The sequence below is a fragment of the Lampetra planeri genome, chromosome 3 (assembly GCF_965212315.1).
Source record: "Lampetra planeri chromosome 3, kcLamPlan1.2.h2, whole genome shotgun sequence".
NCBI classification, from domain to species: Eukaryota; Metazoa; Chordata; class Hyperoartia; order Petromyzontiformes; family Petromyzontidae; genus Lampetra; species Lampetra planeri.
The window spans coordinates 4,407,358-4,435,175 of NC_136109.1; the positions used below are offsets into that span (position 1 = coordinate 4,407,358).

At 50.3% G+C, this 27,818-nt stretch overlaps 1 pseudogene; it reads left to right on the forward strand.

Moving 5' to 3' along the window:
* The window catches only part of LOC144734507 (procathepsin L-like), a 43,262-nt pseudogene that overhangs the window by 6,513 nt on the left and 8,931 nt on the right, over positions 1 to 27,818 (forward strand).

The following is a 27,818-nucleotide window of genomic DNA, read 5'->3' on the forward strand; positions in this document are numbered from 1 at the left end:
CTGGTAACCACGCTCAACTAGTAACCACGCTCAACCAGTAACCACGATCTACTGGTAACCACGCTCAACTAGTAACCACGATCTACTGGTAACCACGCTCAACTAGTAACCACGATCTACTGGTAACCACGCTCAACTAGTAACCACGATCTACTGGTAACCACGCTCAACTAGTAACCACGAACTACTGGTAACCACGATCTACTGGTAACCACGCTCTACTGTTAACCATGCTCTACTGTTAACCATGCTCTACTGCTGTGTTTCGAGCTGTGTACCTCCAACAGAAGTCGTCCACTGTTTAATGAACTCGCTGTTCGTGACTTGTGCTTTGCTCATATTTTGAACTCAACGTTGCAGCAGCATCATTCATTATCAAGTCCTTGTATGTATGTTTAAATTATTTCGTACCGTACAAAGCCAACTGTGCTAATCAGCGGTGCGGGGGAAAGAAAACAAACAAAACACAAAAAGCAGTTGTCAAAGTCCTTAAATCACTTCCCATAGTTCATCTCCATTGGTTGTTGTAACGGCTGTGCCATCAGCAAATAAACCATTGTTAATATGTAATCTTTTTTATTTCTATTTTATATTAAAAATTTCCCATTCGGATTTTTTACCTTTGGGTCCTCCACCCAGTGATCTGAAAGGAACGCGTTCCCACGGCGCTGTGAATCACTTTGGGGAGAGCCTCCCCTCGTCTGGCTGTCCTTGCAACGCCAATGTTGGTGCTTCCTTCACTGGTGCCGTTGCATTTTGTATATATTATATTTTTTAATATTTGATTTGCTTAAGATTTGCGTGCAAGAGCTTTGCCGATTCCTCATGACCCATAGCGATGCTGACTGCAACATTAACACTGCGCGAGTACAACTGATCACGTTCCGCGGGAGGAATTTGCATTGCAACAGACTCGCTGAGTCGCTACACAGAACCAGGTGGCGCAGGTAAGGTTCAGGGCACACCCAGCCGTCCTGCAGCCCAACCACACTCAGCACCGTGCGTGTGGGCATGGCCTCGCCCTCGTGTGTCCTGCTCCCAACACCCCCTCCCGCCTTAACCAACCAACATTGCCCAGCGCGGTGAAGTATGGTCAAACACCACGCATGACCAACATGGACTGTTTCTGATGTATCTGTGTACAAATGTGTGTACACAGTGTAGATGCATGATCTCCCTTATGCGCCTGTGAACAGGTGTGTACAGATACACAGTTTAGCTACATGATCTCTCATATGTACCTGTGTATAATTAAGTAGGTACAGAAACACAGTGTAGCTGCATGCCCCCTTATGTACCTGTGTACATGAGTGTGTGTACAGAAACACAGTGTAGCTGCATGATATCCCTATGTACCTGTGTACAGGTGTGTGAGTAGATTTCAGTGTATCTATCTGCACGATATCCCTTATGTAGCCGTGTACATATGTGTGGGTTGACTCCAATCAGCATTAAAATAGGCCAAGAGGCCCAAATGCCCATTGAGGGTGATTTGGGTGTTTCTCCTCTGCACTCGGGATTATTACTGCATTTGGCGTCACTGATAGATGCACAGTGAATGGTTTGTCTGATAAAATATACAGCTGTTTAGCTGTGTGCATTAACACTTCGCTAATGTGCACTAAGAACTGCAGGTGTGGCCACGTTATATTAGACCACAAACTGAACAAATTTAGAAACTGTGGCCAACCAACAGGCAGCAGTGAAACAAAAACACACCTGTAGTCCGGCTTCGCTTTTATTAGGACTCTTCAGTGGGGCACACGTGCCACGTGACTCGTCAGTGTGTCTATGTCGGGCGGTGGAGGGTTGCACAATTCATATTTAGACATTATGTGGGATTACCCAAATATGGAATCGTACGCATCGCTACAACGCATTACAATGCCGGGTGCGATGCCCCGTAGGCCATCGCGAGCCCCACCCTGAGCCGTGCCGCTGCGCTCTCTGCAGGTTCCGTGGCTCGGACTGAGCCAGCGGCTGCTCGGCAGGGATCCTAGAGGGAGGTCCCCTAGGCTCCCGCTGTCTCCACTGCCCAATCAGAACGATCCCCACAAGTGGTAAATATGCTTTAAAGAAGGGGCGTTGCCCGAAACGTCGGATATTATTTGCTTCTCTCTCTTTAAGGCAATGGTATTGACGAATTCTGCTCGGACAGGATTGAAATGGTAAAATAACATGTAGCGTTTACCGAAAGAAAACGCATACTGACGTCTATCTGAATGCAGAGTCACACCATCACCCCGCACAGAAATATGCTCTTATCAAGACACTCATTCATCGAAATGAGAAAGTGTCAGATAGTGACAGTCTGAGAAGTGAATTTAAACATGTTAAAGAAGCGCTGCAAATGAACGAGAACAATGATGCAAAATGAACAGGGCATCGAATGCCAAAACCAAATCAAATAACATGAGCATTGAAACTTCCTAAGTAATTAAAACAATCAAAATACTGTACATTGCGGGAGTAATTAATAAACTAGTCAGATGTTTGGAAAAACAAAGCATCCAAGTCAGATTTTGCATGGTACATAAAATATATAAATTAATATCTGGTACAAAAGATGTATGACCGAAGCTATCAACAGAAGGTGTGGTAAATTCTATTTGTGGCAAATTATATGTTGGGCAAACAAGACGAATGATCAGCACGACACGAACAGAGCATCAAAGAAATATTTAATACTCCCAAATACAACTGTCAGCAGTAGCATAACACGCGCGCCAACAAGGACACTAAATGTATTTTGATAATGTTGAAGTTCTGTGCAAAACTAGCTACTACTGGCCAAGACTAATTCGATAATCTTCCGACATGGTACTGCGTGGAACCGAATAATCAAATTATACATTGTTTAAATGCATGCCTATACAGGCCACCACACTTCAATAGGGATTACCGTTGTTACGGCTATTTTAATCAACACAATGGACAGGAAGGACAACATAAAAGGGCTCGCATAATGCGCATGTATAATGTACATTGACTGATTAATCCCCCCCCCCCGCACTATGCGCAAGAGTGCAGAGTGTGGTCACCACATCTACGCCTCTATATAAGGAACGAAACAGGTGGACTTCTCCACAAATCTGGCTGTCGCCTGATGAAGCTAGTTGTAATTAAGAAAATTCAAAAACTCTCTGCTCAAGGAGCACGAGGGTATCACTCATTCCCATTGGTAACCCTAAGCTGGTAGTGGAAATTCCACATTCACATGGTAGAGGCCCGTCGCAGTGGCAAGATGTTAACTCCCTTGCCTGGTATGGAGGAGGTTGTGGGTCAGATCCCAACCCTGATGCCTGTTGTATATTCGGAGTTTGTATGTTCTCCCTGTGATCATGTGGATTTTTCTCCAGGTCCTCTGGGTTTTCCCTTCACATTAAGAAACATGCGTGTAGAGTATTTGGCTGCTATAAAGTTCCACATGATCATCCACTTTGTTGAGCTATCATGTGTGGTCAGGGTGCTTCTGAAAAATAGATATATACAGCTCAGTGGGCCTTACCTTGGAAAATAAAAAGGGTTTTTTTTTTGGAATCTAAATAGCATGGCCGCTGTTAATGAGAGGCTTCCGTACATTCTGAAAGGAGAGGGAGGAGGGGGGGCTGCCTTGCTTTACCACACGGTGCTGGTGACGCTCGAGTCTCTGTTCCAAAGCAGGACGCAAATCTTTTCCACACAACATCCCCTGGCCCGTGTAGTGGACTTCACCTCCACCCTGTGCTCTCGAGATCAAGGGCAAGAGGCGCGTGCAGGGCCCATGGTGACTACCTGGGTGTCTGCGTCTCTCCTTTACTTCCCGCCAGTACATTCCACGGGGGGCATCACCAACAACACCGACTCGTTCGGTCTCTACACGGAGCCCCGAGGCGCAGGCAAAGTTCGGGGCTTTCCGACAGTCGCCGTGTTTATCGCTCTCGGGTTTCGGACGAACCCAGCCCACAGAGCCACCCTGCACACAGCACGATGCGAGCCAGGAGTCGACCTCACGAGAAGTAGATTGTAGGTTGAGCAGTTTCCACAGAGCCACGTGAACGCAACACAGAGCTGGTTCTCTGCTGAGTGCGAGTCTGAGTGCTCTGTCCATCGCGTTCCAAGAGTCTGTGTCTCTGCAGCCCCGTGTGGATGTCTGCAGCCCGGTGTGGGTTGTGCTGAGCGTGGGGGCTTCCCCAGGGACTGCGTCAACCACAGAGCTGCTGCTCCTCCTGTGATGCCACCGCCACGGAGCCGATCGGCGGGTGCCCCCACCTACGATCTCGCCGCCCCGAGCAGCGAGGCCGACGCTGCTTCCCCCTCACCCCCCCCACCTAAACACACACACTCACGCATTCCCCCCACACATAGAGCGCGAGGGGAGATCCCCTGGCTGACAGGCTTTAACCCAGGAGCCCTCGTATAGGGACAATCTCCACGGTTTCCTGCGGCCAGGGAATTAGACGGTCTCCTCCGACGCTAACGCACATCACTGCGTCGTGACTCGAGTGGAAATCACATGGTCACGACGGGGCTGCCCAGCCACCGCGGTTAGGACACGCACCACACATACACGGATCGGCGGGGCAGATCGGAAGGCAGGCAGGGGTCCGCAATCCACAAACACGGCGGGAAAACGGGACCCCGCCAACTGTTCAACTAGACCAGGGGTGTCCAAACCTTTTGCAAAGAGGGCCAAATTTGATAAAGTGAAGATACCCGGGGGCCAATTGTTCCTTCTGACATTTTTTAAATCACAAAAGTTACGTGAAAATACACACTGTTATAAAACAATTTTCATCGTCACAATTACCTTTATTTTTCAAATGACAATGTAACCAAATATAAGCCACTCAGGCAGATGTGAACAACTCTAAAAACACAATTCTGCCTTTTATTCAGTCAGGTAACATTGAACAAACTGTATAGAATACCTTAAATTTCCATGAGTTAAATATATTTGCCTCATGAACATTTCAAACAGGAGTTATAAGTAATGCAAAGTGGTCTTATCATTAAACTTTAAAACAAGTAAATTTTGCCCTTGTCTTTTACAAGATCTTTCAGAAAGCCATAGTTTGTGTCACATCTATATGTACATAACATCAATAGTTATAACCAAATCTTGTTCAAGAGTTTAATCAAACAAGTGCCATAAGTCCAAAGGCATTAGTGTGCTTTAGGCTTTTCACTGTTAATAGTGACAGATGTTACCGTTCAAAACACTCAATTTCAGATTGATCAAGGAACAGATAACTTGCTGACACTAATGAGAAGGGTGATACTGAGATCTAGATTTCAGTAAAGAGACCAGGTCTGGCTTGAGGGCAGTGGTTGAGATGCGTAAAATGTCACGCAAGTGGGAGTCACTCATCCTTGACCTCCATCGGTTCTTGTTTAAGTTCATGACTGAGAATGTTTGCTCACACAAATATGTGGAGCTGAATGAGCTCAGCATTTTCTTAGCGAATGACCGCATTTCTGGAAACCTGCTTTTGTCCAGTTGCCGTTAAAAGTCAACAAGAGAACACTGATGGTGTTTTCTGCGGCACTCATCGTCACACTGCAGCTCAATGAGCTCCAGCTGCAGCTGTGGAGGAGCATCATCAGGGTCCACGGAGAAGGGAGAAGAGAAAAGCAACATGTCCTTTTCAATAGCTGCAAAGTCCCGAAAGCGTTTGTTAAATTCCACAGAAAGAGATGCGATAGCTGTTGCATAATTCTTCATTTGCGCACCGATGTTGTCCTGTGGGAAACTGTCAATGACCTCTTCAAAGCTGGGAAGTGTGCGGTGCAGGGCTCTGTTTGGGACAAGTGTCTTTGGAAAAGTTGCAGTTTGGTTCCAAAGGCCTTGATGTGAGCGTATAGCTGGCTCACCAGTGCATCTTTTCCTTGAAGATTAACATTCAGCGCATTCAGATGCTTCGTTACGTCAACCAAAAAAAGCCAGATTTGACAGCCATTCAGGATCGGACAGTTCTTCCATTGGTTGTCCCTTCTCACCCAAAAAATGTCCAATTTCCTCTTTGAGAGAGAAAAATCGCTTCAGTGCGGACCCCCGACTTAGCCACCTCACATTGTTGTGATATATTACGTCACCGTATTCAGCCTGGATGTCACGCAAGAACTGCTGAAACTGTCGGTGGGATAGAGCTTTAGAGCGAATAGAATTGATTGCCTTTGCCACTGGTTTCATAACATCGTAAAATTTGAGTTTTTTGGCGCAGAGAGCCTGCTGGTGAATGATACAGTGAAGTTGAATAACGTTACCTGCTTCTTCGCTGACTTTATTGCAGATCAGTGTGGACAATCCACTTCGCTCACCAGCCATGGCAGGCTCACCAGCCATGGCAGGTGCACCATCGGTAATGATCCCAGAAACTTTACTCCATGGTAGTTCCATTTCATCAACAGCTTCACAAACAGAAACGAATGAATCTGTTCCTCTGGTTTGCCCTTTAAGGCTTTTGAGGTCAAGCAGCTCCTCTGTCACGATCATGTTGTCATCAACTCCTCTTTAAAAAGTAAGTAGTTGTGCAGTGTCAGATGCATCGGTGCTTTCATCGCAGGCTAATGAGAAATAGTCAAAAGCCACTCCCCTGTCCTCCAGTTGTCTCTGAATATCTGACGATATGTCCTCAACTCTCTGTGCCACAGTGTTGCGTGCCAGGCAAACATTCATAAATTCTTGCTTCTTCTCGGGGCAAATGTTCTCCAGCATTTTCATGACACAGTCTTTGATAAACGCACCTTCAGTAAAAGGTTTGCCATGTTTAGCTATTAACATGGCCACTTCGTAGCTGGCTTTGGTGATGTTTTCTTTTGACTCACAGGCCCGCGTGAAGAATCACTGTTGCGATGCCAGAGCAGCTTGGAGTTGCATCACTTTTTCAGCGCAGTTACTCCCTGTTAGCTTGTCGTATGTTGTAGCATGTTTAGTCTCGTAGTGTCTCTTTACATTGAAATCCTTAAACAAGGCAACCGTCTCTTTACAAATTAGACAAACACAATTGCCTCGATTTGCAGTGAAGAAGTATTGTAATTCCCACCGCTCCTGAAAGCGGCGGCCCTCACTGTCAACTTTTCTATTTTTTTTTGCAGTCGCCATGGCGGAAATGATTCGAGAAGGGTTCGCGGCACGTATGCAGAGCCAGATAGCATTAGAATGGTGCTGCCACCGCGTGGCGGAAGGAAGAATAACATCTTTAAAGTTTGATGATTTTTTTTATTCTGACAGAGCTAGAAAGCCATAAATAACACGTTATAAGACCGATGCTGCGGGCCGTATGAAATCTGACCACGGGCCGTAATTGGCCCGCGTGCCGGACTTTGGACATGCCTGAACTAGACGATGCAATACACAAGCGAACAGCGGGAATACGGGGCCCCGCCCACTGATCGATGAGACGACGTAATCCGTCGCGCTAACCAGATTCCAACCGCCCGAAGCCAGCCAGGGGACAGGTGAAGCGCTCTGATTGGCCAGCGGAGCGGGACCCCCGGTGAGGTGAGGGGGATAAAGAGAGAGGTGAAAGAGGCATAGGGAGGTCTTCTCCAGTCAGCTCCCGTGCCATCAAGTCCGGCATCGAGCCACGCGAACGTCCGTACGACGTGTCGACGTGCAGCAAGGACAAGCCGACAGGGACGTTTAAACTGTGAGTAACGAGAGAAAGGGAGTGGTGAGACTTAGTATAAAAACCAATGCAGCTTAGATCGCATCAAAACTAGATAAATCGGCACAGACAATCGGGAAATAGTGTGAGTCTGCCTCGCCGATCTCTACTGACGCAACAGTGGTTCGCTAATACACCAGGAATAAATCGTTAGGATCAACAACAGCCTGGTGTGGTCTTTGCGGGTGTGTGGGAAGAGCGTGCGAGCGGGTATCCGCTTACCGTGCCGCGTGTGATTGTCGGTGCTGTGTCTACGTACGCTCACAGCGTGTGAGTGCTGCGCGGGGGCTGGGTGAGGGGAGGCATCGTGTGTGCTTGTCGGTGCTGTGTGTACGTACGCTCACAGCGTGTGAGTGCTGCGTTGGGATGGGGGAGGGGAGGTGTCGCGTTTGATCAAAGGAGAGAGAGTGTGAACGCGCGCGGTGCTGTGTGTACGTGTTGGGGCCGCTGGCCCCCGAGGTCTCTCCCTGCTGCGTGCCGACAGCAGGGGTCCCGCCGTTTGCCGACCCCTCGCTGGTCTGTGACCAGCTGCTGCCCTCGCTGGGCTCATCGCCCGACGGCTCCCCTCCCTGGTCCGCGCCTCCGCGAGCTAGCGTGAGAGGCATAGCTCGTCGCCCGCTCCCGTTCACCTGTAAACGCTGCGTTGCCTCTCCGCCATTCACACGCTCTGAATGGGGGTCAGGGGTCGGAGGGCGAATAACGTTGCTCGCACCCTCCGCGAGTGGGCGAGAATGCTCATTTAAAGGGACCGTGGATCCGGCATTTATGGTGGGTGTGAGCCCTCATACCGCACAAGTCTCCGCGGCGATAGACGGAGTGGGTACCCGTGGACGCACCAGCCACCCACGCTACGAGCGCACACACCTACACACAGCACCACGCGCTTTCACCCACTCGTAAAACCACACGAGGCTGCACTGGGTTATTAATGATTTATTCTCGGCGACTGCGTTTTACTGTTGGGTCCGAATTGATTGGCGGGGCAGGTCTACGCTATCGTCCCAGGGTCTGTACCCGATTTATCTGATGGATAGGTTCTAGGCGGTTCTGGTTCCTCTAGCCTTTATCCCGATACTCCCTTTCCGCTTACTCACGGTTATGTGCCCACGGCGTTCCGCTGATCTCGTCCTCACTGCGCACCTCGACGCGTCACACGGACGTCCGAGCGGCTGGGCTGGAGAGCGTCCCGTGGGCTGACTTCGGAGCAAGAGAGCTCTACCTGTTTGCGCCCCCCTTTAATCGTTTACCTACATCAAAGAAATGCCGACCCGAGAGCCTTCTCGGCCAATCAGGTCGCCCCGTTCGTTAAGCCGCATTCCAAGGTTTCCTTAACAATGGGTTCGCCTGCTGGCCGCGGCGCCGGCGGCGGTTCACGGGCGCCTTTGTTATGCCAATTAGCTGCGGCTTGTCGTAACAAGGCTCGCCGCGTGCTGCGGCGCTGGCGGTTCCCGAGCAAACCGCCACGCCAGTCAGCCGCCCCCCCCCCCCCCTCTGGCTTCCCCTTAGTTCATGGCTGTGGTCCCTGCCTGCCTCGCCGATACATGTGTGTGGGGGGGTGCGTTTCAACCGCGGTGGCTGGGCAGCCCCCCGCCGTGACCATGCAATCTTAACACAGGTCACAGCGCCGCGGTGCGAATTAGCATCGGGGGAGGTCATACAATTCCCTGGCCGCAGGAAACCGTGAAGATTATCCCTACGAGGGCTTTCGGGTGAAAACCTGCCAGCCAGGGGACCTCCCCTTGGCGCTCTATGGGGGTGGGGGGAATTGTGTGATGGTGTGTTTATGTGGGGAGCGGTGAGGGGGAAGCGGGGTCGGCCCCCGTCGCTTGGTGCGGGCGAGGTCGTAGATGGGGCGCCCGCCGAGCGGCTTCACGGCGGCGGCATCACATAGCCCCCCGAGGTGCCAGTCCCCGTCTCGGGTTGACTGGAGCACCTTGCTTGGGCCGCGCCCACGAGAAAACGCTGCGGGGTCCGGGGGATCCGTCCGGACCTCGTGGCTGGTCTCGGGGCGGGTGGCTCCGTCCTCTGGGGTTCCTGCGTCGGCCTTCTTCTCCACTCCAATGGCTCTCCCAGTCCCCCTGCACCTGCGGGCTGGGGCACAAACTCAGCAGCAGAAGGGTTTAGGGGCCGTCGCCCGTGCCGTCTCCTGACTGGATCGGGGCGTCTCGGGGTCGGGGGCCCGGCGGGGCCCATGTAGTGTGCGAGGCCCCCGAGCACGGGGGTGCGGGTACCCCAGGATTTCGGGGCCTTCGGGCGGCGAGGTTCTCTCTCACCGGGGCCGCTTTCCATGGTTTTAAGCGGCGGACGTTGACCACCGTCTCTCGACCCCTCTCCCCGCCCTGGATTAGTACCGTCCAGGGGGAGATCTGCTGCACCACGGTCCAGGGTCCTCGCCAGTAGGTCGTCAGTTTCCCCACCTGCCCGGCCCCGACGCGAGGGGTGGGTAGCCACACCTTAGCGCCTGTCAGGAATAAGGGGGGTTCCATGTGGGGTCGGGTGCCCTGTTCTTGTCGCCAATGTGTGGCTTCCCCTTGCGGGTATGCTCGGCCTCGGGCTTCCCGCAGGGTCTCCATCAGGTGTTCCACGGAGCGGCTCCCCTCCTCCGGTTGGGGGGAAGGAACGCCGAACAGCAGGTCTGCGGGTAAACGGGACTCACGGCCGAACATCATTAAGAACGGGGTTTGTCCCGTCGACGTGTGTACGGTGGTGGCGTAGGCGAATAGGGCGTAGGGGAGGTGTTCGTCCCAATCCCGTTGATTTGCGGCCGCCATACGTTTGAGCTACCCCGCTAAGGTCTGATTCATGCGCTCCACCATACCGTTCACTTGGGGGTGGTACGCTATGGTTCGGTCCTTCTGGACGCACCGGCCACCCACGCTACGAGCGCACACACCTACACACAGCACCACGTGCTTTCACCCACTCGTAAAACCACACGCCTTTGTTATGCCAATTAGCTGCGGCTTGTCGTAACAAGGCTCGCCGCGTGCTGCGGCGCTGGCGGTTCCCGAGCACACCGCCACGCCAGTCAGCCGCCCCCCCACCCTCTGGCTTCCCCTTAGTTCGTGGCTGTGGTCCCTGCCTGCCTCGCCGATACGTGTGTGTGGGGGGGTGCGTTCCAACCGCGGTGGCTTGGCAGCCCCCGGCCGTGACCATGCAATCTTAACACAGGTCACAGCACCGCGGTGCGAATTAGCATCTGGGGAGGTCGTCCAATTCCCTGGCCGCAGGAAACCGTGAAGATTATCTCTACGAGGGCTTTCGGGTGAAAACCTGCCAGCCAGGGGACCTCCCCTTGGCGCTCTATGGGGGGGGGGGAATTGTGTGAGGGTGTGTTTATGTGGGGAGCGGTGAGGGGGAAGCGGGTCGGCCCCGTCGTTTGGTGGGGGCGAGGTCGTAGATGGGGCGCCCGCCGAGCGGCTTTGCGGCGGCGGCATCACATACGTACGCTCACAGCGTGTGTAGTCAGTGCCCCACGGGTGTGCGCTCGTAACGTGGGTGGCTGGTGTTGAGACACGTGCTGCGTGCGTGAGGGCTCACACCCTCCGCAAACAGCTGTTCCACGGCCCCTTTAAACGAGCGTTATCACCCGCTCACGGCGGTCGCGCGTGTGCGAGCAACGCCACTGCCCTCCGACCTCCAGCTGCCAGGCGATTTCTAGAGCGAGCACGGAGTTGAACAGTGGCGTGCGGGTAGTTATTACCAATGTTTGAGGGAAGGCACGAGGAGGATGTTTGAATGAACAAGGTGGTTAAGGGACCAGCCGAGAGTTATGTCTCACAGAGAGGAATCGGGGGGCAGTAGCCCCCACACTCGAGCCTTTCGTGGGCTGGGCACCCCCCCCCCCCCCCCCGTGTTCACTCCACCATGGACTCGCACCGTCCGGGAGTGGCACCACTCGTGACCATGGAGCTCGGAATCCCGGGTTTCAGTCATCTGCGCCGCGTTGCGGCTTCTGTTGGGAGACTACCGCGCGTGTGAATGGTGTCCGGGTCACTCCGACTGGCCCCGCTGGGGCAGCGCGCAGATTACACCCCCAGTGTGTGGTTGGTTAACGTTGCACACAAGCACAGCTCACAATAAAACTCCTGACATTCGTCAATAATGCTGCATTACAAGGAAAAGTATAGACAGCACTGCAATAGGCGTTGTTTCAAGTCATGGCCTTTCTTCAGAGCACATAAAGAGGCCAGACGGGTAACTTCAATTAGGGAACAATAATTCACCCCGCCTACACCCCCCTTCCCCCCGCAAGGTTCAATGAAGCACTGCAGTTCACTAGCGGGGTTGTTGTTATTGTAGAGAATGGCAGTGCCTCTATCGGCTGCATGAATTGATATCATGCGCCATGTCCATCATCAGGAGTATGATGATTTATCGTCACCACCATCATGATCACCATGCTCGCTGGACGACGGCTTCCCAAGGCCGCCACCACCATCCTTCCTAATTGTTCCATCTCTACGGTGGACGTCCTCTGAGGCACGTTGCCTCCTTTGGCTGCCACTCCGTCATTAGTCTCCACCATCCCTTCCAGGGGCGAGTGCTGCCTAGACCGGTTTACTATTTTTAAAATAAATAATCATTGTCTATCTCCTTCTTATCTCCGCCTCTCCACGTGAAATAAATAAAAGTATTTCTAACACAACCCAGCAGTGGCACGGCTTTTTAGGATTGCATCATTTCGGTCGTATTGTTTAAGAATGAGACAACTCTGGTCTGGTTTTGACACGCAGTGTCTCATCAGTAGAGTCATGTTTGCTAAAATCAATGCTGGTGAACTGCTAATCGTATGGGCTTTTTACAAACAGTCAAAACGATGTCTCTACCTCGTGTACAATAAGTATAAGAATAGGGGTTTTCCCCTTTTTTCTGGCAACAAAGTTGAAACATTTTTACAAGGAATCATGTCTGCATTAACCACAATACTTGTGGTCAAAATACAAACAAAAAACACACTGATAATATATGCATTGTCTTTGAAACCGATTGGTCTACACCAGAGACAGCTTTCATTTGAGCCTCGTCTCAATTGGTGCTAGACCAGAGGACGCCAAAAGGCGCCTCCACCTTCTCGTCTCAAAGTGGTTTAGAGTGTGCACCTCTCCATGCTTCCTCTGTGCGCTCTTCTACTTGTGTTCCCTTTCCATACTTTTAAATACATTGTGTTTAGTTTAATTCCCTACGTCTCTGGTCCATGCCACAGCAGGTGATACACACAGATCAATGCTGTCTTATCTGGGAACAGCGGCATGATCCAGCTCCGCCTGAAATCGCTGCTGCCCTAGGCAGCCGGTCACCACGCTCTACTGGTAACCACGCTCTCCTGTTAACCATGCTCTACTGCTGTGTTTCTAGCTGTATACCTCCAACAGAAGTAGTCCACTGTTTTGTGAACTCGCTGTTCGTGACTTGTGCTTTGCTCGTGTCTTGAACTCAACGTTGCAGCAGCATCATTCGTTATCAAGTCCTTGTATGTATGTTGAACTTTTTTCGCACCGTACACAGCCAACTGTGCTAATCAGGGGTGCGAGGGAAAGAAAACTAACTAAACACAAAAAGCAGTTCTAAAGAAATGAGTTGTCAAAGTTATTAAATCACTTCCGTAGTTCATCTCCATTGGTTGTTGTAACGGCTGTGCCATCAGCAAATATACCATTGTTCATATTTAATTTTTTTTACTTCTATTTTATATTTAAAATTTTCCATTCGGATTTTTTTCCTTTGGGTTCTCGACCCAGTGATCTGTGAACGCGTTCCCACGTCGCTATGAACCACTTCGGGAAGAGCGTCCACTCGTCTGGCTGTCCTTGCAACGCCAATGTTGGTGCTTCCTTCACTGGTGCCGTTGCATTTTGTAAATGTTTTATTTTTAAATCATTGATTTGCTTAAGATTTGCGTGCGAGAGCTTTGCCGATTCCTCATGACCGATAGCGATGCTGACTGCAACATTAACACTGCGCGAGTACAACTGATCACATTCCGCGGGAGGCATTTAAATCGCAACAGACTCGCTGAGTCGCTACACAGAACCAGGTGGCGCAGGTAAAATTCGGGGCACACCCAGCCGCCCTGCAACCCAATCACACTCAGCACCGTGCGTGTGGGCATGGCCTCGCCCTCGTGTGTCCTGCTCCCAACACCCCCTCCCGTCTTAACCAACCAACAATGCCCAGCGCGGTGAAGTATGGTCAAACACCACGCATTACCAACATGGACTCTTTCTGATGTATCTGTGTACAAATGTGTGTACACACAGTGTAGATGCATGATCTCCCTTATGTAACTGTGTACAGGTGTGTGTGTGTACAGAAACACAGTGTAGCTGCACGATCTCCCTTATGTAGCCGTGTACATGTGTGTGGGTTGACTCCAATCAACATTATAAGTGGCCAAGTGGCCCAAATGTCCACTGAGGGTGCTTTGGGTGTTTCTCCTCTGCACTCGGGATTATAACTGCATTTGGCGTCACTGATAGATGCACAGTGAATGTTTTGTCTGATAAAATATACAGCTGATTAGCTGTGTTCATTAATACTTCGCTAATGTGCACTAAGAACAGCACGTGTGGACACGTTGTTATATTAGACCACAAACTGAATTTATTTAGAAACTGGCCAACCAACAGGCAGCAGTGAAACAAAGACACACCTGTAGACCGGCTTCGTCTTTATTAGGACTCGTCAGTGTGTCTATGTCGGGCAGTGGAGGGTTGTACAATTCATATTTAGACATTATGTGGGCTTACCCAAATATGGAATCGTACGCATCGCTACAACGCATTACAATGCCGGGTGCGATGCCCCGTAGGCCATCGCGAGCCCCACCCTGCGCCGTGCCGCTGCGCTCTCTGCAGGTTCCGTGGCTCGCGCTGAGAATTGAAACTGCTCAAGTAATTGAAACGATAAAAATTCTGTACATTGTAGGAGTAACTGATAAACTAGCCAGATGTTTGGAAAAACAAAGCATCCAAGTCAGATTTTGCATGGTAAATAAATGATGTATGACCGAAGCTATCAACAGAAGGTGTGGCAAATTCTATTTTGGGCAAACGGGACGATTGATCAGCACGAGACCAAAAGAGCATCAGATAAATATTCAATACTCCCAAATACAACTGTCAGCAGTAGCATAACACGCTGTCAACAAGGACACTAAATTTGTTTTAATAATGTTGAAGTTCTGTGCAAAACTAGCTACTACTGGCCAAGACTAATTAGAAAATCTACCGACTTAGTACAGCGTGGAAGTGAATAATCAAATAAACATTGTTTAATTGCATGCCTATACAGGCCACCACACTTCAATAGGGATTACCGTTGGTACGGCTATTTTAATCAACACAATTGACAGGAAGGACAAGATAAAAGGGCTCGCATAATGCGCATGCATAATGTGCATTGACTCATTAATGCCCCCCCCCCCCGCACTATGCGCAAGAGTGCAGAGTGTGGTCACCACATCTACGCCTCTATATAAAAAAGGAACATGTGGACTTCTCCACAATCTGGCTGTCGCCTGATGAAGGTAGTTGTAATTACGAAACGTCAAAACGTCACAATGCTCTAGGAGCACGAGAGTGTCACTCATTCCTACTGGCAGCCCTAAGCTGGTAGTGGAAATTCCACATTCACATAGTAGAGGCCAGTCGAAGTGGCAATATGTTAACTCCCTTGCCTGGTATGGAGGAGGTTGTGGGTCCGATCCCAACCCTGACGCCTGTTGTATATTCGTAGTTTGTATGTTCTCCCTGTGGTCGTGTGGATTTTTCTGCAGGTCCTCTGGGTTTTCACTCCACATTAAGAAACATGCGTGTAGAGTATTTGCCAGCTATAAAGTTCCACATGATCAGCGACTTTGTTGAGCTATCATGTGTGGTCAGGGTGTTTCTGAAAAAAAAAAATATATATATATACAGCTCAGTGGGCCTTACCTGGAAAAATAAAACATTTTTATTTTTAAGTTTTAGTCTAAAGAGCATGGCCGCTGTTAATGAGAGGCTACCGAACATTCTGAAAGGAGAGGGAGGAGGGGGGCTGCCTTTCTTCGCCACATGGTGCTGGTGACGCTCGAGTCTCTGTTACAAAGCGAATATTTTCCACACAAATTCCCCTGGCCCGTGTAGTGGACTTCACCTCCACCCTGTGCTCTACAGATCAAGGGCACGAGGCGCGTGCAGTGCCCATGGTGACTACCGGGTGGATGTGTGTCTCCTTTACTGCCCGCTGGTACATTCCACGGGGGGCATTCACCCACAACACCGACTCGTCCGGTCGCTACACGGAGCCCTGAGGCGCAGGTAAAGTTCGGGGCTTTCCGACAGTCGCCGCGTTTATCGCTCGCGGGTTTCGGACAAACCCAGCCCTCAGAGCCACCCTGCCGGTCCAACCACACACAGCACGGTGCGTGCCAGGAGTCGACCTCGCGAGATGTAGATTGTAGGTTGAGCAGTTGCCACAGAGCAACCTGAACGCAACACAGAGCTGTGTTCTCTGCTGGGTGCGAGTCTGTGTGCTGTCCAACGCGTTCTCAGAATCCGTGTCTCTCCAGCCCCGTGTGGATGTCTGCAGCCCGGTGCGGGTTGCGCTGTGCGTGGGGGCTTCCCCATGGACTGCGTCAACCACCAAGCCGCTGCTCATCGTGACTCCACTCGAGCCTCTCGTAGGCTGGGCACCCCCCCCCTGCACCCCCCCCCCCCCGTGTTCACTCCACCAGGGACTCGCACCGCCAGGGAGTGGCACCACTCGTGACCATGGAGCTCGTCTAGGGGCATAAACCACCATCACGCCAACTCCGGGCATCCTCGCAGCGGCCTTTGGCTGGCCATCGAACAAAGATGGTCACCGCATCGCGCGCTTTCAGATGCGCTTCTGCGGCCGTATGGAACGCTCTTCCTTCCGATATTAGGAAGCCACTGGAGCTATGCACTTTAAATCTAGATTTATAACTAACTTCTTTAGAACTGACTTTTGTGTTTAGTTTTTGTCCTTCCCCCCGCACCTCCGATTAGCGCAGTTGGCTACGTACAGTACGAAAGAAGTTCAACATACACACAAAGACAAGAGTCCCCCGTATAGCCTATGAAGGCCGGCACAGCACAAGAGGGGGTGGGTGGCCAGCACCACGCCCCGCCGCCTTTGTCTTCCTTGTGGCGAGGTTTACACACCGCGCAAGGTACTCATTTTGAGGCTGAGTCGATCACACACAAATACGTGAGTGATCCCCACTAACTGGGTGACATTGGTTAACAGAGCTGCTGCGCTGCCAGGGGAGGGGGCACATTGTCCGTGTCGGTGTGCCCAGTCAAGCAGCAGGCGCGGCGTGAGGCGTGAGTGGTGCAGGGAGGTTCCACAGAGAGGCGGCTGGTGGCCAGGTGCCTGCACCGTGGCAGGGCGCTGCTGGGACCCTGCTGGGCTCTCAAGCGACGCGAGCTGATGGCCTCGTCCCAGTCAAACTCCCAGCCCATGACGCCAGCAGAGCGATTTGAATACGAGGTGGAACTGAAAAAGAAGACATTTAGTATGAGAGAGTTATGGAGGAAATCGTTTGAGTGGATAAAGTAAAATGATTATCGTGCTTATAATGGTGTCATTTGTGTGGCGTTATTTTAATAAACAATCACACATGGATCATCAGGTAATTCACTGACGTCACGCCGGGTTTATAAATGCACCAAACATCGCGGGCTGTCGGGTCGTCCTTGGACACGTGAACGCGCGAGTGAACCAAGTGAACCATTTTACTTGTACACCGACACCACAGTCATGAACATGGCAGCCACAAAAGGCAGCCCTCGTGTGCACGGCAATTGATGCGCTACTGAGTGCTCCCTGCTGCCACACTTGTCCCATTGAAACTCATTTTGCACGTCCGGGAGAATTCTAGAAAAATAATAATTAGAATAGCATCTACATAAAAAATATATTATGATTGTTTAGTTCAATTGCATATTGCGCTTCTATGCTAAACAGCATTTACATCTATATTTGCCTCGCAGCAACCACCTTCATATATCTGACTAGCAGGAAGTACCCGGCGTTGCCCGGGTTTTAAAAATATTTCAAAACTACTCTTAATAAAGTAACTGCAGTGCGAACTGACTGTGGTGGTACCAGCTTTCACTGCAGCAGTGCATACTGTGGTGGTACCTGCTATGATTACAGTAGTACATGCTGACTCTATAGCAGTATTTATGGACTGTATAGCACAAAGTACTCACCTGTCAGAGTGGCGTGGTGAGGCCTAGTCCCGTGCAGAGCCTCCGGCCTCGCCTAGATTACCCAGCCGGCCAAGGTGTCACCTTGGCAGGCTGGGGTTGGGCTGCTACCACTGCCCCCCCCCCCCCAGCCACGATCTCCTCGGCCGCTCTGCAGTAATACATAATAAGTATAACCCGTAAAAAAAAAGTTTTTCACTATAAATTCTGTATATGCGTGGCAGCGAACTTAATATAAAGGATTTAAAAATATATTCGCCTGTGAAGGACGCGGGGATCGATCCCGCGACCTTTGGCATGGGAAGCGAGGGCGCTACCAACTGCGCTACTCCGCCACGGCGTCGATGAACGGGCCAATCGCAGCGCTAGGAAAACCAAACGGACCAATCGTGTCTCGCAAATCCCTCACATTTCGTCCAATGAAACTGCGTATGGTCCGGCGACACACAGACAGACAGACAGACACACAGACAGACAGATTTGCGATTTTATATATATAGATGTCGGATCGCACAGTCCAAGCCGACTCGAGCCTGGTAAGCGCTCGGATGGGTGACCACAGCGCTTCCCTGCAGTTCTGAATGAGAGACGATAAGGGTGGTGAAGTGCGGCACTAAGTGCACCCCACATACAGATCTGGTCCACTGACTGGATTGAGTCTGTCGATTGATCCATCTGCGCAGAGCTTTAAGAGTTTGTTCCTCATCTGCGATGGTTTTCGCCATGTCACATACAGTGTCTATGGGAACTAATCTGGGTATCTGGTTCATTGGCAGGCGGTACATTCCGCGAGGGGTATTTATAGCGCATCGCGCGCGTTGATTCACTGCACGGAAACCAGGCGTACAGATAAAGTTCGGGACTTTTTCTACACTCGTGGCGTTGTTTGCCGCGAGTGTACCCATCATACGTAGTGTGTGTGTGTAGGTGCGGTTAGCACGCTGCCCTAAGATCGATGAACACCAGTGACGATTATCTGAACAGGTCATGGGCCTCCCCAGGTCGACTCAGCCTCAAATGAGTATCTGGTGCGCTGTATAAACATTGCCACTGGGGAGACAATGGTGGTCGGGCGTGGTGCTGGCCACTAACCCCTTCGTGTGAAGTGCCGGCATTTATAGGTGCTCACTAACAGCACCAAGAGTCTGTGAAGGCTATACGGTGGGGTGATCTTTGTTTTTGTCTCTGTATATTCGTCTCTGTTACTTACACGTCCAGAACCCGAATAGTTATCCGCAGGTGCCAGACGTTACGCCACTACTCCTATTACCCACTCTTTTTTCACGGATAAGAGGAATCATGCGGCAAACTCAACCTGTTATACATGGGTACAGATACAGAATGAGGCTGCATGATCTCCCTATGTACCTGTATACAAGTGTATGGTTACATATACACAGTGGATCTGCATGATCTCCCTTAAAACGAGCGTTATCACCCGCTCACGGCGGTCGCGCGTGTGCGAGCAACGCCACTGCCCTCCGACCTCCAGCTGCCAGGCGATTTCTAGAGCGAGCACGGAGTTGAACAGTGGCGTGCGGGTAGTTATTACCAATGTTTGAGGGAAGGCACGAGGAGGATGTTTGAATGAACAAGGTGGTTAAGGGACCAGCCGAGAGTTATGTCTCACAGAGAGGAATCGGGGGGCAGTAGCCCCCACACTCGAGCCTTTCGTGGGCTGGGCACCCCCCCCCCCCCCCCGTGTTCACTCCACCATGGACTCGCACCGTCCGGGAGTGGCACCACTCGTGACCATGGAGCTCGGAATCCCGGGTTTCAGTCATCTGCGCCGCGTTGCGGCTTCTGTTGGGAGACTACCGCGCGTGTGAATGGTGTCCGGGTCACTCCGACTGGCCCCGCTGGGGCAGCGCGCAGATTACACCCCCAGTGTGTGGTTGGTTAACGTTGCACACAAGCACAGCTCACAATAAAACTCCTGACATTCGTCAATAATGCTGCATTACAAGGAAAAGTATAGACAGCACTGCAATAGGCGTTGTTTCAAGTCATGGCCTTTCTTCAGAGCACATAAAGAGGCCAGACGGGTAACTTCAATTAGGGAACAATAATTCACCCCGCCTACACCCCCCTTCCCCCCGCAAGGTTCAATGAAGCACTGCAGTTCACTAGCGGGGTTGTTGTTATTGTAGAGAATGGCAGTGCCTCTATCGGCTGCATGAATTGATATCATGCGCCATGTCCATCATCAGGAGTATGATGATTTATCGTCACCACCATCATGATCACCATGCTCGCTGGACGACGGCTTCCCAAGGCCGCCACCACCATCCTTCCTAATTGTTCCATCTCTACGGTGGACGTCCTCTGAGGCACGTTGCCTCCTTTGGCTGCCACTCCGTCATTAGTCTCCACCATCCCTTCCAGGGGCGAGTGCTGCCTAGACCGGTTTACTATTTTTAAAATAAATAATCATTGTCTATCTCCTTCTTATCTCCGCCTCTCCACGTGAAATAAATAAAAGTATTTCTAACACAACCCAGCAGTGGCACGGCTTTTTAGGATTGCATCATTTCGGTCGTATTGTTTAAGAATGAGACAACTCTGGTCTGGTTTTGACACGCAGTGTCTCATCAGTAGAGTCATGTTTGCTAAAATCAATGCTGGTGAACTGCTAATCGTATGGGCTTTTTACAAACAGTCAAAACGATGTCTCTACCTCGTGTACAATAAGTATAAGAATAGGGGTTTTCCCCTTTTTTCTGGCAACAAAGTTGAAACATTTTTACAAGGAATCATGTCTGCATTAACCACAATACTTGTGGTCAAAATACAAACAAAAAACACACTGATAATATATGCATTGTCTTTGAAACCGATTGGTCTACACCAGAGACAGCTTTCATTTGAGCCTCGTCTCAATTGGTGCTAGACCAGAGGACGCCAAAAGGCGCCTCCACCTTCTCGTCTCAAAGTGGTTTAGAGTGTGCACCTCTCCATGCTTCCTCTGTGCGCTCTTCTACTTGTGTTCCCTTTCCATACTTTTAAATACATTGTGTTTAGTTTAATTCCCTACGTCTCTGGTCCATGCCACAGCAGGTGATACACACAGATCAATGCTGTCTTATCTGGGAACAGCGGCATGATCCAGCTCCGCCTGAAATCGCTGCTGCCCTAGGCAGCCGGTCACCACGCTCTACTGGTAACCACGCTCTCCTGTTAACCATGCTCTACTGCTGTGTTTCTAGCTGTATACCTCCAACAGAAGTAGTCCACTGTTTTGTGAACTCGCTGTTCGTGACTTGTGCTTTGCTCGTGTCTTGAACTCAACGTTGCAGCAGCATCATTCGTTATCAAGTCCTTGTATGTATGTTGAACTTTTTTCGCACCGTACACAGCCAACTGTGCTAATCAGGGGTGCGAGGGAAAGAAAACTAACTAAACACAAAAAGCAGTTCTAAAGAAATGAGTTGTCAAAGTTATTAAATCACTTCCGTAGTTCATCTCCATTGGTTGTTGTAACGGCTGTGCCATCAGCAAATATACCATTGTTCATATTTAATTTTTTTTACTTCTATTTTATATTTAAAATTTTCCATTCGGATTTTTTTCCTTTGGGTTCTCGACCCAGTGATCTGTGAACGCGTTCCCACGTCGCTGTGAACCACTTCGGGAAGAGCGTCCACTCGTCTGGCTGTCCTTGCAACGCCAATGTTGGTGCTTCCTTCACTGGTGCCGTTGCATTTTGTAAATGTTTTATTTTTAAATCATTGATTTGCTTAAGATTTGCGTGCGAGAGCTTTGCCGATTCCTCATGACCGATAGCGATGCTGACTGCAACATTAACACTGCGCGAGTACAACTGATCACATTCCGCGGGAGGCATTTAAATCGCAACAGACTCGCTGAGTCGCTACACAGAACCAGGTGGCGCAGGTAAAATTCGGGGCACACCCAGCCGCCCTGCAACCCAATCACACTCAGCACCGTGCGTGTGGGCATGGCCTCGCCCTCGTGTGTCCTGCTCCCAACACCCCCTCCCGTCTTAACCAACCAACAATGCCCAGCGCGGTGAAGTATGGTCAAACACCACGCATTACCAACATGGACTCTTTCTGATGTATCTGTGTACAAATGTGTGTACACACAGTGTAGATGCATGATCTCCCTTATGTAACTGTGTACAGGTGTGTGTGTGTGTACAGAAACACAGTGTAGCTGCAGATCTCCCTTATGTAGCCGTGTACATGTGTGTGGGTTGACTCCAATCAACATTATAAGTGGCCAAGTGGCCCAAATGTCCACTGAGGGTGCTTTGGGTGTTTCTCCTCTGCACTCGGGATTATAACTGCATTTGGCGTCACTGATAGATGCACAGTGAATGTTTTGTCTGATAAAATATACAGCTGATTAGCTGTGTTCATTAATACTTCGCTAATGTGCACTAAGAACAGCACGTGTGGACACGTTGTTATATTAGACCACAAACTGAATTTATTTAGAAACTGTGGCCAACCAACAGGCAGCAGTGAAACAAAGACACACCTGTAGACCGGCTTCGTCTTTATTAGGACTCGTCAGTGTGTCTATGTCGGGCAGTGGAGGGTTGTACAATTCATATTTAGACATTATGTGGGCTTACCCAAATATGGAATCGTACGCATCGCTACAACGCATTACAATGCCGGGTGCGATGCCCCGTAGGCCATCGCGAGCCCCACCCTGCGCCGTGCCGCTGCGCTCTCTGCAGGTTCCGTGGCTCGCGCTGAGAATTGAAACTGCTCAAGTAATTGAAACGATAAAAATTCTGTACATTGTAGGAGTAACTGATAAACTAGCCAGATGTTTGGAAAAACAAAGCATCCAAGTCAGATTTTGCATGGTAAATAAATGATGTATGACCGAAGCTATCAACAGAAGGTGTGGCAAATTCTATTTTGGGCAAACGGGACGATTGATCAGCACGAGACCAAAAGAGCATCAGATAAATATTCAATACTCCCAAATACAACTGTCAGCAGTAGCATAACACGCTGTCAACAAGGACACTAAATTTGTTTTAATAATGTTGAAGTTCTGTGCAAAACTAGCTACTACTGGCCAAGACTAATTAGAAAATCTACCGACTTAGTACAGCGTGGAAGTGAATAATCAAATAAACATTGTTTAATTGCATGCCTATACAGGCCACCACACTTCAATAGGGATTACCGTTGGTACGGCTATTTTAATCAACACAATTGACAGGAAGGACAAGATAAAAGGGCTCGCATAATGCGCATGCATAATGTGCATTGACTCATTAATGCCCCCCCCCCCCGCACTATGCGCAAGAGTGCAGAGTGTGGTCACCACATCTACGCCTCTATATAAAAAAGGAACATGTGGACTTCTCCACAATCTGGCTGTCGCCTGATGAAGGTAGTTGTAATTACGAAACGTCAAAACGTCACAATGCTCTAGGAGCACGAGAGTGTCACTCATTCCTATTGGCAGCCCTAAGCTGGTAGTGGAAATTCCACATTCACATAGTAGAGGCCAGTCGAAGTGGCAATATGTTAACTCCCTTGCCTGGTATGGAGGAGGTTGTGGGTCCGATCCCAACCCTGACGCCTGTTGTATATTCGTAGTTTGTATGTTCTCCCTGTGGTCGTGTGGATTTTTCTGCAGGTCCTCTGGGTTTTCACTCCACATTAAGAAACATGCGTGTAGAGTATTTGCCAGCTATAAAGTTCCACATGATCAGCGACTTTGTTGAGCTATCATGTGTGGTCAGGGTGTTTCTGAAAAAAAAATATATATATATATACAGCTCAGTGGGCCTTACCTGGAAAAATAAAACATTTTTATTTTTAAGTTTTAGTCTAAAGAGCATGGCCGCTGTTAATGAGAGGCTACCGAACATTCTGAAAGGAGAGGGAGGAGGGGGGCTGCCTTTCTTCGCCACATGGTGCTGGTGACGCTCGAGTCTCTGTTACAAAGCGAATATTTTCCACACAAATTCCCCTGGCCCGTGTAGTGGACTTCACCTCCACCCTGTGCTCTACAGATCAAGGGCACGAGGCGCGTGCAGTGCCCATGGTGACTACCGGGTGGATGTGTGTCTCCTTTGCTGCCCGCTGGTACATTCCACGGGGGGCATTCACCCACAACACCGACTCGTCCGGTCGCTACACGGAGCCCTGAGGCGCAGGTAAAGTTCGGGGCTTTCCGACAGTCGCCGCGTTTATCGCTCGCGGGTTTCGGACAAACCCAGCCCTCAGAGCCACCCTGCCGGTCCAACCACACACAGCACGGTGCGTGCCAGGAGTCGACCTCGCGAGATGTAGATTGTAGGTTGAGCAGTTGCCACAGAGCAACCTGAACGCAACACAGAGCTGTGTTCTCTGCTGGGTGCGAGTCTGTGTGCTGTCCAACGCGTTCTCAGAATCCGTGTCTCTCCAGCCCCGTGTGGATGTCTGCAGCCCGGTGCGGGTTGCGCTGTGCGTGGGGGCTTCCCCATGGACTGCGTCAACCACCAAGCCGCTGCTCATCGTGACTCCACTCGAGCCTCTCGTAGGCTGGGCACCCCCCCCCTGCACCCCCCCCCCCCCGTGTTCACTCCACCAGGGACTCGCACCGCCAGGGAGTGGCACCACTCGTGACCATGGAGCTCGTCTAGGGGCATAAACCACCATCACGCCAACTCCGGGCATCCTCGCAGCGGCCTTTGGCTGGCCATCGAACAAAGATGGTCACCGCATCGCGCGCTTTCAGATGCGCTTCTGCGGCCGTATGGAACGCTCTTCCTTCCGATATTAGGAAGCCACTGGAGCTATGCACTTTAAATCTAGATTTATAACTAACTTCTTTAGAACTGACTTTTGTGTTTAGTTTTTGTCCTTCCCCCCGCACCTCCGATTAGCGCAGTTGGCTACGTACAGTACGAAAGAAGTTCAACATACACACAAAGACAAGAGTCCCCCGTATAGCCTATGAAGGCCGGCACAGCACAAGAGGGGGTGGGTGGCCAGCACCACGCCCCGCCGCCTTTGTCTTCCTTGTGGCGAGGTTTACACACCGCGCAAGGTACTCATTTTGAGGCTGAGTCGATCACACACAAATACGTGAGTTATCCCCACTAACTGGGTGACATTGGTTAACAGAGCTGCTGCGCTGCCAGGGGAGGGGGCACATTGTCCGTGTCGGTGTGCCCAGTCAAGCAGCAGGCGCGGCGTGAGGCGTGAGTGGTGCAGGGAGGTTCCACAGAGAGGCGGCTGGTGGCCAGGTGCCTGCACCGTGGCAGGGCGCTGCTGGGACCCTGCTGGGCTCTCAAGCGACGCGAGCTGATGGCCTCGTCCCAGTCAAACTCCCAGCCCATGACGCCAGCAGAGCGATTTGAATACGAGGTGGAACTGAAAAAGAAGACATTTAGTATGAGAGAGTTATGGAGGAAATCGTTTGAGTGGATAAAGTAAAATGATTATCGTGCTTATAATGGTGTCATTTGTGTGGCGTTATTTTAATAAACAATCACACATGGATCATCAGGTAATTCACTGACGTCACGCCGGGTTTATAAATGCACCAAACATCGCGGGCTGTCGGGTCGTCCTTGGACACGTGAACGCGCGAGTGAACCAAGTGAACCATTTTACTTGTACACCGACACCACAGTCATGAACATGGCAGCCACAAAAGGCAGCCCTCGTGTGCACGGCAATTGATGCGCTACTGAGTGCTCCCTGCTGCCACACTTGTCCCATTGAAACTCATTTTGCACGTCCGGGAGAATTCTAGAAAAATAATAATTAGAATAGCATCTACATAAAAAATATATTATGATTGTTTAGTTCAATTGCATATTGCGCTTCTATGCTAAACAGCATTTACATCTATATTTGCCTCGCAGCAACCACCTTCATATATCTGACTAGCAGGAAGTACCCGGCGTTGCCCGGGTTTTAAAAATATTTCAAAACTACTCTTAATAAAGTAACTGCAGTGCGAACTGACTGTGGTGGTACCAGCTTTCACTGCAGCAGTGCATACTGTGGTGGTACCTGCTATGATTACAGTAGTACATGCTGACTCTATAGCAGTATTTATGGACTGTATAGCACAAAGTACTCACCTGTCAGAGTGGCGTGGTGAGGCCTAGTCCCGTGCAGAGCCTCCGGCCTCGCCTAGATTACCCAGCCGGCCAAGGTGTCACCTTGGCAGGCTGGGGTTGGGCTGCTACCACTGCCCCCCCCCCCAGCCACGATCTCCTCGGCCGCTCTGCAGTAATACATAATAAGTATAACCCGTAAAAAAAAAGTTTTTCACTATAAATTCTGTATATGCGTGGCAGCGAACTTAATATAAAGGATTTAAAAATATATTCGCCTGTGAAGGACGCGGGGATCGATCCCGCGACCTTTGGCATGGGAAGCGAGGGCGCTACCAACTGCGCTACTCCGCCACGGCGTCGATGAACGGGCCAATCGCAGCGCTAGGAAAACCAAACGGACCAATCGTGTCTCGCAAATCCCTCACATTTCGTCCAATGAAACTGCGTATGGTCCGGCGACACACAGACAGACAGACAGACACACAGACAGACAGATTTGCGATTTTATATATATAGATGTCGGATCGCACAGTCCAAGCCGACTCGAGCCTGGTAAGCGCTCGGATGGGTGACCACAGCGCTTCCCTGCAGTTCTGAATGAGAGACGATAAGGGTGGTGAAGTGCGGCACTAAGTGCACCCCACATACAGATCTGGTCCACTGACTGGATTGAGTCTGTCGATTGATCCATCTGCGCAGAGCTTTAAGAGTTTGTTCCTCATCTGCGATGGTTTTCGCCATGTCACATACAGTGTCTATGGGAACTAATCTGGGTATCTGGTTCATTGGCAGGCGGTACATTCCGCGAGGGGTATTTATAGCGCATCGCGCGCGTTGATTCACTGCACGGAAACCAGGCGTACAGATAAAGTTCGGGACTTTTTCTACACTCGTGGCGTTGTTTGCCGCGAGTGTACCCATCATACGTAGTGTGTGTGTGTAGGTGCGGTTAGCACGCTGCCCTAAGATCGATGAACACCAGTGACGATTATCTGAACAGGTCATGGGCCTCCCCAGGTCGACTCAGCCTCAAATGAGTATCTGGTGCGCTGTATAAACATTGCCACTGGGGAGACAATGGTGGTCGGGCGTGGTGCTGGCCACTAACCCCTTCGTGTGAAGTGCCGGCATTTATAGGTGCTCACTAACAGCACCAAGAGTCTGTGAAGGCTATACGGTGGGGTGATCTTTGTTTTTGTCTCTGTATATTCGTCTCTGTTACTTACACGTCCAGAACCCGAATAGTTATCCGCAGGTGCCAGACGTTACGCCACTACTCCTATTACCCACTCTTTTTTCACGGATAAGAGGAATCATGCGGCAAACTCAACCTGTTATACATGGGTACAGATACAGAATGAGGCTGCATGATCTCCCTATGTACCTGTATACAAGTGTATGGTTACATATACACAGTGGATCTGCATGATCTCCCTTATGTACCTGCGTACAGGTGCGTAGCCCTGGCGAGTAATATCTAACCCAGTCATGCCCTCCACCATTGCTTAAACAACCCACATTGACCAGCGTCAAATAACCCCATATGATCAACATGGACTGGAGAGGCCTTCTGTGGTATCATCCTAACTTGTGTAGTTTGTGAGGAAGAAGCCACAGTGGTGTTCCACGCGTGTTATACAATCCACAGCTGGATGAAGGCCTCCCATATGTCATGTTGTCATTGGGATTTTGACTATTTTGACTATACTTCATTGCACTGGTCAGTGTGGGTTGTGAAGGAGACTCAACTGAGTTAGGAGATTGTTTACAGAGGCAACCACGTTACACATGATAGCTCATCGAAGTGGTGTAGAACCCCTTGTGGGAATCTATAGCTGCCAAATAATGTACACGTGTGTTTCTAAATAATTTACACGTGTGTTTCTAAATAAATTACACGTG